The sequence below is a fragment of the Archocentrus centrarchus genome, unplaced genomic scaffold (genome assembly GCF_007364275.1).
Source record: "Archocentrus centrarchus isolate MPI-CPG fArcCen1 unplaced genomic scaffold, fArcCen1 scaffold_24_ctg1, whole genome shotgun sequence".
NCBI classification, from domain to species: Eukaryota; Metazoa; Chordata; class Actinopteri; order Cichliformes; family Cichlidae; genus Archocentrus; species Archocentrus centrarchus.
In genome coordinates this window covers 5,179,056-5,191,989 of record NW_022060254.1, presented here as the reverse complement: position 1 = coordinate 5,191,989, position 12,934 = coordinate 5,179,056, and the positions used below count along the sequence as shown (strand labels likewise).

General features: G+C 42.3%; 1 protein-coding gene and 1 long non-coding RNA gene across 2 annotated transcripts in view; both read left to right on the top strand.

Annotated features, from left to right (window-relative positions):
• LOC115775636 (NLR family CARD domain-containing protein 3-like) overlaps window positions 1-12,934 on the top strand; it is an 866,494-nt gene that overhangs the window by 492,020 nt on the left and 361,540 nt on the right. The window lies entirely within an intron of this gene.
• On the top strand, window positions 5,269-6,923 carry LOC115775801 (uncharacterized). The gene is made up of 3 exons (XR_004019394.1): window positions 5,269-5,342; window positions 6,599-6,703; window positions 6,796-6,923. It is a non-coding gene; the product is annotated as an uncharacterized LOC115775801 (long non-coding RNA).

Genomic DNA, 12,934 nt, shown 5'->3' with positions numbered 1-12,934 from the left:
GATGGATCAGTAGTCGGAGCCAAGATGTTTGCTCGGATCATAGTAATCTTATCCACAAAGATCTGGAGGCTGAAGGAGAATTAAAAGATTCATATTGAGGGGGTTTAGACAAGAGTTAATTGTATTAAATAAAATGCGAGGTTTGTGAGCATTATTTAAAATAATAGCAGTGAGATGCTGAGTTTTTTCAGCCTTCACAGCTCTCTGATAGCTACGCAAGCTTTCCTTGAGAGCATCATAAGACACCTGTAGTTTATCCTTCTTCCATTTGCGTTCTGCCTTCCTACATTCTTGTCTCGCAGCACGAGTTATATCATTTACCCACGGCTCATGTTTTGGCCCAAGCTGTATGGTTTTAAATGGAGCAATAGAATCAAGGATGTTTTTACAAGATGAGAGAAACAAGGAAGTAAGCTCCTCAGTATGTAAACACGGGGAGGGCCCCTCAGTTTCCATAACAGTGTTAAAAGATGCACTAAATTGAGCAGCCGTTGTAGGTTTAACCATACAACAGGTGCGAGTTCACTCATTAGGAGTCAAGCAGGGAAGCGAAATCTCAAATAAAACTGGGTTATGATCTGAGAACACAGCATCAGAAACTGCAACAAATGCTCTCAGTGACTGTGTGAAGGAAAGGAAACCACGGTATTTGTCATCAGGTGTGTGATCCACAGTGTGTGAAATCCTTTGGAAATGAAACATCACTTCAGCTTCAGAGAAGTCTGTGAACAGCTTGTTAAATGTGTGATCTGACTCGATCTTTACTGTGCTGTCTGAGAGCTGCAGAGGATAGTGGTGTGCGATACTGCAAAATATCGTATCGATCGATACCAAGTAACTACAGGGCCAATATCACCGATACTGATACCGATACCAATACCAATACCAATACTTTTAAATAATTAAGGTGACTTTTGATGACCTTAAAGTGGTTTGTGATTTTTCCTTGAGTTCAAAAGATATTCCCAGAAGATATTCCCAGAAGCCTTTCCGTGGGCCCTGCCTGCCTTTGCAGAACAGAAGCTCTGGTCAGAGATTTTTGTTCAGGAACAGCATCATGTTCACATTTTTCATTTTTATTGCACATCGCCTGTAACTAAGTAACTGTCCTGCCTTTGAAAAAATCCTCTCGGCTGGCACTGATGTTGCAACCACTCCCAGGTGTTTTTTGGCAAGGTTATTCAGAGAGGGGAATCCTGGTGCATTATTTTTCCACCAAAGCAGTGGATCCTGGTCCCGCAGAATTGGGCTCTCTTTTGAGTACCTGCGCATTTCAATTAAGGCATCAGTGCCAGCTGTCCGATGCTGCTGAGATGCAAGGACTTGAGAATCAAATTCTGTCCATATCCCACCTTTTGCAGCAGGTGGGGATGCAGAAGACCCTGCGGACAAGCTTGAAGTAGTTGCAGGAGACGGGGCAGAGCTGATGGCAGAGCTTGAGCTTGATGCACATGATGATGGTGCTGAGGTCTGATTCACAGACTGCATTTCAGTGACAAGTCGAGCTTTTACAGGCTCAACATTTGCAGAGTCACAGAATCCAAAGTTTTTAAATCTAATGTCCAGGTAGGTGCTGACAGCAAGACCGTAAAACATTTCAATAGCTCTGAAACAATGGTGACATTGTGCTGACAGCTCAGCAGCTAGCTTGCTGCCTTGATGCTCAGGAGTTACAGTGGTTCTGAGAAGCAGTGACACTTTTGAAACTGAAGCATGTTTTTCAGTTGATATCTTCCTGGTTACTTCCTCAAATGTTCTCAGTGCATTGATTGAGAGATTGATGACAAACCATTCTTCCTCACTTAAGCAAAGTGAGCTCTTTCCAAGGAGACAGAGGACTGTGGTAACTGTCTCCTTTTGCTCAGACAGTCTCTCCCACATGTAGAATACAGACTTCCACCTCGTCTCAACTGCTTAAATTATTTTGTGTTCAGGGAACTTCTGCTGCTTCTGAATTTCATTGAGCTTGTCTGCAGCTTTAGTGCTATAGTGAAAGAAAGCAACAATAGCGCTGCTTTTATGCTGAATTTCAAGTAAGTCAAGGTAAGCCTTTAAAGAGTCTTTCACCACCAAATTTAAAGTGTGAACAAAACATGGGTAGTGTGCACAACCCGCTTTGTGCACAGCAGCAACCATGTTGGCGCCATTATCAGTTACAACAGCCAGAATATTGTCTGTTAAGCTCCACTCTTCCACGATTCTGGTTAATTGTGAACAAATATTGTCTGCAGAGTGTTTTCCAGGAACAGAGCACGTTTCTAGCACATATGCCAGCATTTGCCAGTTTTCATGTATGATGTGGCATGATACTGTTAAATAGGCCTCTGTGGCTCTTGATGTCCACATGTCATTTGTAAGCACAACATTGTCCACACCACTCATTGCCTTTCTGACCTTAGAGCAGCAGTCTTCAAAAAGAGCTGGTAGTTTTCTCTCCATTAAAGATTTTCTACTTGGAATTTTTTTATACCGTGGGTCAAGTGTCTTCACAAAGTTCCTGAAGCCATCATTCTCCACCATGGAAAGAGGCTGCAGGTCCTTCACAATCACTTCTGCCAGGCTCCTCGTATTAAACATTATTAAATCATTTTCAGCCTGAAAATATAGCCACACAGCGCTCCTCTTCCTGTCTGCCATTTCTCTGCTCCCTCTCAGCGCTGCTTGTGCATGTAATCTGCTGCCGACCGGGCCTGCTTGCTTGCTTGTCTGGCACAGGTCAGTCACGTGACGGTATAACATCAGAACACTGTGGGGAGGCGTGGAGCAAAGCTGCCTGCTGCTCAGAGCTGTGACTGGAGCGGAACTTATACAGACAGTCGGCTCAGATCCTTGATGAAACCAATGAAACTGCAGCAGTGCAAGAGAGAAACTGAAGCTATCGATTTCATTACACTGGTATTGATCACTATCAATACCAACGTTGGTATCGATATTCAAGATTCAAGAAGACTTTATTGTCATTATATGTAAACATGTAATGAAACACCCATCCAAGAGAAATACAAACACAGAAACAAACAGGGGGGACAGGTGTCTGAGGTCATGCAGCCGTTTTACCGGCGCTACCTTTAGCAGGAAAACAGAAAGAGATACACTGGGATAGGTAGGTTAAAAAAAAAATCATCTTGTACTGTGTTCATTATGAACACCTTACGAGGTTCCAAAAAAAATACCTCAGCAAAGCAGCAGCACATTTAAAGCCTGGAGAGCACTAGGGTGGGTAGGGGAGGGGCTGCCAGCGGAGACGAGCAGGATACTGTGATGGTCACACAGCTTCCAGACCAGCAGTTCATGATAATGTTCATGATAAGATGGTACAGTCAGCCTTGGTTGCCAGGATACCAGTTCATACAGGTCACAACACGGGGCGGGGGGGGGTGGGGGGGGGGGGGGTGGGGTGAAGAGCATCTGTTTACAAACATCTCCATATTATCGATATTTGGATCGATCTGTCCACCACAAGCAGAGGATCTCAAACACTGACGCCTGATTGACTCACAGTGGGGTTTGTTAGAGAGAAACATGTTTCATAAATCCATCAATCCAAAAGTGTTTCTTTAACAACAAGTCCTGTCTTCAAGCTGATCTAAGTGTGAGTCACAATAAACTTCAGTGGAGCTTCTTTAACTGTTTCCTCTGATCTGCTTTTGTGGGATGATACAAACTAGTTCAGGTGGATTTTGGATGTTAGTGTGTTAAATATTGTATGCAGATAGTATTTGTAACCAATACTGAATGAAATTTGGATCAGCTTTACTAATCACCGTTATCATCAGTCTCAGATTTATTTCATTTGATGTGTTCAAAGCATTTTTCCTGTATTCTGATGCCGTTACATTCAGGGACACTCAGGAAACATGCTGCAGTCTGTACAGAAACTCCTGCAAACACATGTGCAGTAAACTCTACAGGTCAGCGTTACAGCTTTGATCATTCACTTTGGTTTACTGGCTCTCATCCATGAAATATCCTCTATAGCATTAATGTATGAATCAGATCTGCTGAATGTGAATATCCGATGTCGGTAGTTTGGATTTAGAGTGTAAGAGGACAGTTGGAGGTTTTCAGTGTTTGAAATGAAGCCAGAAAAACTCCATGTTTGAAGTCAAACTGACACACAAAGTGATGTGAGTCTGTGGAAAGCCTTCAACAACATTTCCAGCTGATTCTAAAGATGCTTTAAGGCCAAACTGATCTGTTTCTGCTGCTCCTGACTGTGAGGATGTCCCCAAACGCCTCTCTGTGTGTTTCCTTCCTGTTTAAAGTTTACTTTCACTTTCTCTTTCTCCTGCTTATCCTCTCCATGTGAAGGTAATGGAAGGAGCCTGTAATGTTTTCCTGGCTAACATCAGCTGCATTAAATCTGTAGCTAAATAACTAAATGCTAAATAACTAAATTCATGACAGCAGCATTTAGTAAACTTTGATCTTGAACCTTAATGGGCTTAGCCATCATGGCAGCCTCTAACTCTGCTGCTGTTATCTGACCAAGTCGAGCTCAGGGAGTAGCCCTGTTAGCATAGCAGTTGAGGCTGAAAGCAGGTAGCAGCTAGCAGTCAGAGTGTGAAGCCTCTGTCAGCAGCAGCTTGGTCCTGGCCATTGTTCCTGAAATAAAGCTGCTCTCTGCCATTTCTACAGTCATGTTGGACCTGTTGGTTTGTAGGACTCCAGGAATGAAGGCATTTGGAGGCTGAAATCAGCTCTCTGGGACACTTTTTGTAGTGAACTGATGAAAGCGGTGTGTCAGATGGAGTGGATGTTAGTCCAAGACATCAGACATGAGATCTGCAGCTGTCATGATGTGCACATGAATGGTGTGTGTTTCCTCTGCAGGTGAAGGTAGAAAGTGTGTGTGAGCTGGTGTGAATTCAGCAGCATGCATCAGAGTGAGGACAGAGAGGAGGGAGTCCCTCCCTCTAAAACCACTCTGTGTGGGGAACATGAGAGCCAGACCAAAGCTTAGAGGTGAGATGACCATCTCTAACTGTCCATGACTCTTCTCCATGTCACAGCTCAGCACTCACATCACTGCTGCATCATTATTCACAGGAACCAACTTGAACCTGGACCCAGCTGTGTGCCCTTAAAGAGAATCCCAGTGAAGGATCTTATTTGCAGATTTGAACAAAGACAGGCTTCTGACACAAAGTAAGTTCACGTCAGTATTAAAATGTCTGAAACAATATCAGCTGTTTGTATGTAGTGAGGTTTTTATTGAAGATTTGAGACTTTTGTTTTAGGATCCAGTAGAGACTCAAACCTGAACCTGAACCTGTAAAGAGTGACCGGTCTAAAGATGTCATCATTCATTTTAAAGTCCAGCAGGCATCTGCTGCAGAGAGGTGAGCTTTTAGTAACATGAACTCTGATTTAACTGCTTGATGTTGTTGGATAGAAACTGCAGTGCAAACACGTCATTCCCTCAATCCCATTGAAACTATCTGAAAACCTTGAATGCATCCCGTCTAGACTTGGGTGATTAAGGCTGCTGCTGATTGGCTAACATGATCCAGAAAACGGCTCTCATAATCATTTCAAATGTTTGATCAGATATATTTCATGTTCCACCAAACCAATTATTGTATTTTTGACTGGAAATCGAGGAGATCAAACTGCAGGTTTGACATACTTAATGAGAAGTACAACTCTGGAGAAGAAACTGTTCTTGAGTCTGTTTGTTCTGGCTTTGATGCTCCTATAGCTCCTGCCAGAGGGCAGCAGGTCAAACAGGTCAAAACCAGGGTGTGAGCTGTCCCTGATGATGTTCCTGCTCTGCTGAGGCAGCGGGAGGTGTAGATGTCCATCAGGGAGGGGAGAGGGCAGCCAACGATTCTTTGTGCTGTCTTGACTACCCTCTGAAGCCTCACCCTGCCTGCCTCAGTGCAGCTGCCGTACCATACTGTGATACAGTATGTCAGCAGGCTCTTGTTCTTCCTGAGGACCCTCAGGAAGTGAAGTCACTGCTGAGCCTTCTTGATAACAGCTGTGATGTTATCTGACCAAGAAAGATCAGCAGAAATGAGGACACTAAGAAACCTGATGTAGAGGGGGGGCTGGGTCAGTCCTGTGCTTCCTGAAGTTGATGATGATTTCTTTGGTTTTCATGGTGTTCAGTGCAGGTTGTTCTCTGAACACCAGGCTGTCAACTTCAAGACCTCCTCTCTGTAGGCTGCCTCATTTCCCCTTGAGATGAGTCTGACCACTGTGGTGTGGTCAGCAAATTTGACGATGAGGTTGTTATTGTGGGCCGGACTGCAGTCATGGGTGTAGAGGCAGTACAGGAGGGGGCTCAGCACACAGCCCTGTGGAGAGCCAGTGCTCAGTGTGCGGGTGGAGGAGAGATGGGGGCCAAGTCTTACAGTCTGGGGCCGGTTGTCACATAGAAACTCATTTGATTTCTGGATCTTTGCTCTTTTCCCTGCAGTCAGTTCCCTCAATGACTTCATGATGGAAATCTCTGATAAACTAATCAAATGAACAGCATGTCTCCCAGTTTTTGTGTGTCCTTTCTGCTGTTCACCTTGTATACAATCTCTGCTGCTGTGTGCTGTGCTGCACTCACTCAGAACTCATATCACTGCCCCATCATTATTCACAGGAACCAACCTGAACCTGAACCTGGACCCAGCTGTGTGCCCTTAAAGAGAATCCCAGTGAAGGATCTTATTTGTAGATTTGAACAAAGACAGCCTTCTGACACAAAGTAAGTTCACGTCAGTATTAAAATGTCTGAAACAATATCAGCTGTCTGTATGTAGTGAGGCTTTTATTGAAGATTTGAGACTTTTGTTTTAGGATCCAGCAGAGACTCAAACCTGAACCTGAACCTGTAAAGAGGGACCGGTCTAAAGATGTCATCATTCATTTTAAAGTCCAGCAGGCACCTGCTGCAGAGAGGTGAGCTGTTAGTAACATGAACTCTTTGATTTAACTGCTTGATGTTGTTGGATAGAAACTGCAGTGCAAACACATCAGTTCCCTCAATCCCATTGAAACTATCTGAAAACCTTGAATCCATCCTGTGGAGACACAGATGATTGAAGTGGCGGCTGATTGGCTGCCGTGATCCAGAAAATGGTTTTCATAATCATTTCAAATGTTTGATATATAATGTCAGATATATTTCATGTTTCACCAACCTAATTATTATATTTTTGGCTGGAAATCCAGGGGAGCAAACTGCAGGTTTGACACACTTAAAGATAAGTACAACTGTGGCACTGTCAGCCATTCCTCCCTGGAGATTTGCTGTTTAACTTCTGTAGCTTTACTGTAGTTTTTTTCCTCTGTGTGAACCCAACAGTGTTGGATGGAGCAGCTACAGTTGGTGGAGCAGTTCTCTTTTTTTCACGTTGACACTTGGTCATCAGGTGTTTTTATGAAGGTGGTTTGTAAAGGTTTTAATGGTGGTTACAGAAACAATAGCTGCTGTTTTGGGCACTAGAAAAATGTTTCCTTTCGCTCCACCTGAGCTCACCGTTTCAATCCCTGCTCTGCCTCATTGCACTTGCTTCTGTGTGCACAGACAGATCCATGTTAAACTGACGTAAACATCTTCGGTGCTGATGTTGTGTTATTAGTCTTTGTATTGAAAACCTGAGGTCTGCATGGACATAACATTGTAATGCTTCATATTCACACTCATCCTCTAAAATTCATTACTTGTCAATATTTAGTGACTAATCAGGGATTAAAGCATAAAAAAAATTGAATTATTTGACGGAGCCCCTCGGTACAGAACAGCTGACTGGGAGAATTTTTTGACAATCCTGCATCCTTTGTGTGCATGTTTCTGAGAAAGCACACCTGTCTGATGGTGGAAGGATGGCTGGGACAATACTGGGGTGGCAGTGGCTCAGGAGGTAGAGCAGGTCACCCACTAAACAGAAGGTTGGCAGTTTGATTCCGGGCTGCAAGATACTGAACCCTAAGTTTCTCCACTTACTCCAACACAAGCTTTGCATGTTAGACAGTAAGCACTTAGCTTAGCTACACATGGAGCTGCTTATATGAAGGGGTGAATGCAAACGTGTTGTATAAGCGCTTTGAGTAGAAAAGTACTGTACAAGAATGAGTCCATTTACTGTCATGCACATCAGGTTTGGCAGCAGAAGCAGAACATTGCAGAGGTGGTGGGTGTTCATATTAATGCCAATGACACGTTATAAGCTACCTTTTTTTGGTAGCTTTTAAAATAATTTTATAATTGATCAAATTATTTATATATTTATCTATTTATTTATTAGATTCACTGAAATTGAAATTGATAAAAGGAATGTTTGGTGATTTACAGTGGAAAATGTGTTAATGGTGAAATTTAGATTTTCAAAACTTGTAGTTTTGTTTTCGACAGTGAAAATATTTAAGCATGAAATGTTAACAAAACATTTGTGAATTACAGAAGTCAAAGTTTCTTGTGAGGAATGTGCAGTCTCTTGGTGACACTCTGCAACTGATTGAAACGAGCGTGGTCATGCTGGCAAGTAGATATGCTCAGAAGAAGGAGGCAGACTTGCAGCGGGCAAGGAGCGGCAATTTTAAGTGGCTGCATCTGTAATGTCCATGTGTGCATCAGTGTTGCCAACTTAACAACTTTGTTGCTGGATTCAGCAGCTTTTCAGTGACTTTTTTTCCCCAAAAAGTGACTAGCAGCTTTTTTCGGTAACATCTGTGACTTTTGGAGAGTTTTTGAGATAGACTGGAAACCTGAAATCCTCTGCTGTGGCCATGTTTTGTGTACAAAGTTTTTATACTGCGTCCCTTCGTGTGCTTTGGCATCGCACAGACCTCACTTTGACCCCACCCTCCAACCCCCAGACTTCACTTAAACACCAAGCTCGCCGACCCGCTCATTCCACCCCTTTCTGCGACACCAAGGGGGACCCAACCCCATCCCCGGACCTCGCTTCGGCCTTTTTTGAGAGCTGAAAGCAAGTTTTCTTAGACAAGTTGGCAACAGTGGCCCAGATAAAGGAGGAAGGTTGAATGTAGCTAGCAGTCGCACCCCACATAAGTGTTATCCTTAAATTTGATATTCTCACATTAAACAATGTGGGACAAAATTGATTTATGCAATGTGTGTCTATGGAAATCCTTAAAGTTATAAAGTTATTTTATTTGTAGTTCTAAACATATTTAGGGTGTTTTTTTATTCACTTTTTTGTCTCTCCAGAGATGTTATTCCTAACTCCTAGAACTAGATGCAAAAGACCAGTTATGCAAATTAGGTGATGATGTCATATAGCAACTTGTAACAACTTTTAGGACAGCCAGTAACTACTTTCTTTACTGAGGAGTTGGTAACACTGGTGTGCATGCTTTTCAGGGTGGAGCCCGCTGGAGACCAGCTGGTGAGAACAGAAGGTCTGAGGAAGTGTAAGTGTGTTTTTAATGTGAGTGATGAAAACAAAGCTGCACACATTCAACCATCTTCAAACTGTCACATCACTCATTCACATCTCTGATGTCAGGAGTCATCATCAAAGTGTCAATCAATGAACAGATGATGGATCAATAACTGCAGCTGGATTGTGTTTGTTCTCTCCATCAGATTCCTGTCAACTCACAATCGACACAAACACAGTGAACAAATGGCTCAAACTGTCTGACAATGATAGGAAGGTGACACAAGAGGGACATCACTCATATCCTGATCATCCAGACAGATTCGATGTCCATCCTCAGCTGCTGTGTAGAGATGGTCTGACTGGTCGCTGTTACTGGGAGGTCGAGTGGAGAGGATACGTTGATATATCAGTGAGTTATAGAAGAATCAGAAGGAAAGGAGACAGTGGTGACTGTGTGTTTGGACGTAATGACCTGTCCTGGAGTCTGAACTGCTCTAATGATGGTCCTCAGTCTGTCTGGGGTAATAACAGAAGAACATCCATCTCCTCCTCCTCCTCCTCTGGCTCTAACAGAGTAGCAGTGTATGTGGACTGTCCTGCTGGCACTCTGTCCTTCTACAGAGTCTCCTCTGACACTCTGATCCACCTCCACACCTTCAACACCACATTCACTGAACCTCTTTATCCTGGGTTTGGAGTCTGGTCTCCTGCTTCCTCAGTGTGTCTGTGCTGAGCTGAGTGTAAAGAGCGTCCTCCTGTTAGAGAAACACTCTGACTGTTGAACAGATAGTTCAGTCTGTACATGTCTGTCTCTTTCACTCACAAACACGTTTTCACATTCATGGATTCAATCAGTTGATGTTTGAAACTGTTCTCAATGATTCCTTGTAAACTTTTTCCTCTTCAGTCCTTTAAAGATGGAAGCTGTGATTATTCCAGGATCCACATGTTGTTTTTCTGTCTTTTCCTTTCTGTCAAATACTTAGAACAAGAATGTATGAAAAAGTTTGTTGAAAGCTCAGAAAATCATCAGCTGCTGTGTTTCAGTCTAGTTGTATTCATGTGCTGCTGGTTGCTGCCTTTCTGTGAAGGTTCTGCTGTGATAGACTGCATATATGAAGCCACTGTGACATCAGCCATTGGTTTGTGGGTTCATTGCAGAGAGAGTTACTGCATCTACTGTAAGGACACACTCAGCTCTGTGCACTGAATCCAGATCCTCCTGATTACACTGATATGAACGTGACTGTCAGAGTAACAGGGATAAATGTCAGCTTCAAACACCAACACACTCAGCTCATCTGTCTCTACTCCAATAAAATCAAAAGAAGAAGAACAAAGAGAAGAGACCGAGTAAGTGTAATGTTGTGTTTGAAGCTGTTTGGATCTCTGACCCTTGGCTGAATGTCTTGGAGCTGTATGTGAGGCATTCAGGGAGCAGACAAAGTCAAACTGGAGGCTTCAAAAATGCAGAGTATAAAGTAGGACTTTTAAAATGCTTTGTTCCCATTGATACTTATCTCTGTGTCTCTAAAAACTACACCATCTTACTGTCTGTGCTCTAAGCTCCATGGGATCTTCAAGGAACGGTGCCACTGTTTCCAAAGATGTGATTGGTCAGCAGGCAGTGACTTTCCATGTGCTGATCTCTTCTTTCAAACTCAGCGTGCTCCAAAGCAAGATAAGAGGGTTCTGGTCCTATTGTGTCTTCCTCAGTGCATCACTGTCAATATGATCAAATGAAATAAATATTTATACACCCTCAAAGCTCTGAGTCCAACATCAACAAGGTTTTTTTTACACTGAATCAAAACTCCTCCATCTACAGGGGTCAAAGGTCCTTTGTGTCCATTCGATCCAGTAAGACATTTATGAATACATTTGATCTGCAGTCATAAACCAGAGACTGCTGTGTGTTCATCTGTGTGTGTTTGTCTCCACACTCTTAACCCAAATTAGTTGAGTTTACTAGAAAATCGCGTGGAAACTCGTTGCCTTAAACCAATCTAGTTTTTACACAAAGATGAAACTAAACATGTTTAGTAGTCCATCCATCCATCCATCCATTCGCTTCCGCACATTAAGGGTCGCGGGGGGGCTGGAGCCTATCCCAGCTGTCATAGGGCAAGAGGCAGGGTACACGTTGAACAGGTCGCCAGCCTGTTGCAGGGCCAACACAGAGGGACAGACGACCTTTCACACTCACATTCATGCTCTCATTCACACCTATGGTCAATTTAGATTAGCCAATTAACCTAACCCCAGTAAGTGCATGTCTTTGGAAAGTGGGAGAAAACCGGAGTACCCGGAGGAAACCCACGCAAGCACGGGGAGAACACGCAAACTCCACACAGAGAGAGGGAGAGGCCTGGGCCAAGGTGGAATCGAACCCAGGCCTTCCAGATGGTATTCTAACTGTGAGGCAGCAGTGCTAACCACTACGCCACCGTGCTGGCCATGTTTAGTAGTCTTTACTAAAATTGATTACCTCATATAAATTTCTTCCTATTTATGTGAGCTAATCAATTTTATTAAATACTACTAAACATGTTTGATACATTGTACTAAGGTTCTAAGTTAACACAACTAAACATGTTTAGTTTCCACGCGATTTTCTAGTAAACTCAACTAATTTGGATTAGGAGGGAAAATTACTTTTAAGCTAAACTGTAAAGCAAATAAGCAATTTAACATTTAAAGCTATTTATATTTTGTTAATATAATTAATAACATTTCCTCTTACCCTCTTCCTATTACCCTTTTGATGTTCCAGTTGTATTGAATGTAACACTAAATTGTAAAGAGAATAAATCAAATACATTTCAATATTCCAATATTTTATTTTTTGCAGAATACTTACGCAAAAGACAATTTTAACTGTAGTTTGTCATCATGCTTTTCACAAGTATAAAAAAGTATCAAAACAGTAGCCATTCAAAAAAAAGTTTGCCATACAAAAGGCAAGTAAAAATAGGCATATGTGCTTGAACTCAATTCTAACATGTTTAGAGAAGGAATACAAATGCAGCAGCATTCAACAAAAATATTTGCATCCTTTTGAAAAAACTGGACACCTTAAAATAGGACACAATCTCCAACTTGGAAAATGAACAGATCAACTATGTTTAAGGGAAGATTTTGCATGTTTTATGTAAATGTACAGTCTGTGTTGTTAGTAAATGTAATCAACTGAAGCAATAAATTCCTGTGCTGCTATTGACTGAAAAAACCTGTAAAATAAGCGGTAATGTTGCTGTTGAGGAAGAATTACATTATTTTGAATTTACTGCTTCAAATGACTACATTTACCATCAACACAAACTGGACGTTTACATGAAAAGTGCTGAATTTTCCTTTAACTGTATCAACTAAATATTACTATGGAGCCCTGAGCATATACTTCTAAATCCTGTTTTGTAGAGTACAAGTGGCTTGGACACTGATGTCTCTTATAACACTGTAAGCTGAACATTACAAACTTTCTTAAGAAATAAAAGTTGTGGCAGTACTGCTGCACTGAACTGCATTAGATAATGCAGATGGAGTTGATAAAGTTGCTCTTGAGTATATTTTCAACCCCCTGACTG